At 73.3% G+C, this 632-nt stretch overlaps 1 protein-coding gene across 2 annotated transcripts in view; it reads left to right on the top strand.

Moving 5' to 3' along the window:
* The first annotated feature begins 216 nt into the window (after nt 1-216).
* Nucleotides 217-632, top strand: part of UVSSA (UV stimulated scaffold protein A) — a 27326-nt gene continuing 26910 nt past the window's right edge. Inside the window, exon 1 of one of the 2 annotated variants that reach the window (XM_081812802.1) lies at nt 217-364. The gene's annotated coding sequence lies outside the window, so the exon portion shown is untranslated. The remainder of the gene's footprint in view (nt 365-632) is intronic. The other variant, XM_081812800.1, reaches the window with a different exon arrangement.

Genomic DNA, 632 nt, shown 5'->3' with positions numbered 1-632 from the left:
GACTTCCTGCGCCCGCCCGCTTCCTTTTTCTCGCCCGCCTCGGCCGTGCCGACCCTCCGGGAGCGCGCCTGCGTCACCGCGCAGACCTCGGCCCCGCCCCGGCGCTCGCGCTTCCAGGGTCAGGGCGAGCCACTGGCTGCCGACCTCGGGGCCACGTGACAGGAGGTGGGCGGGGCCCCCACCGGAAAGGGCGGGCTAAGGTGACAGCGGTCGCGTCGCGCCTAGGTGCGGTCGTCGCCGCGCTGACCTTCGTCCCCGCGCAGCCCGTGCCAGGGCGAGCCAATGACTGTGGCGAATTGGGGCACGTGATAGGGGCGGGTTCTCCGCCGGAAGGGGAGGGGCGAGGCGAGCGGCCTGGTACGCGGTAGGTGTCGCGGTCGTCGCGATACCCGGCAGGGGCTGTGGCCGGGCCGGGCCTTTCTGAGGGCCGGCCTCGTCCCCGGGACTGTTTCCCTCCTTCTCCCCAGGACGCGCCGCGCCTCCGCCCTCTTTCTTCCTGGGACACCGTCCCTCCTCCCCCCGCTCCTCCTCCTCCTCCTCCCCTCCCAGGACCCTGTCTCTCCTCCTCTTCCCCCTCCTCCCCCTCCTTCTCCTCCCCGGGACACCGTCTCTCCTCCCCATCCTCCCCCCCC

The sequence above is a fragment of the Leptonychotes weddellii genome, chromosome 2, assembly GCF_054177405.1.
Source record: "Leptonychotes weddellii isolate Sample4059 chromosome 2, ASM5417740v2, whole genome shotgun sequence".
NCBI classification, from domain to species: domain Eukaryota; kingdom Metazoa; phylum Chordata; class Mammalia; order Carnivora; family Phocidae; genus Leptonychotes; species Leptonychotes weddellii.
Note: the sequence above shows the minus strand (reverse complement) of the source record. Positions and strands in the feature narration are given on the sequence as shown.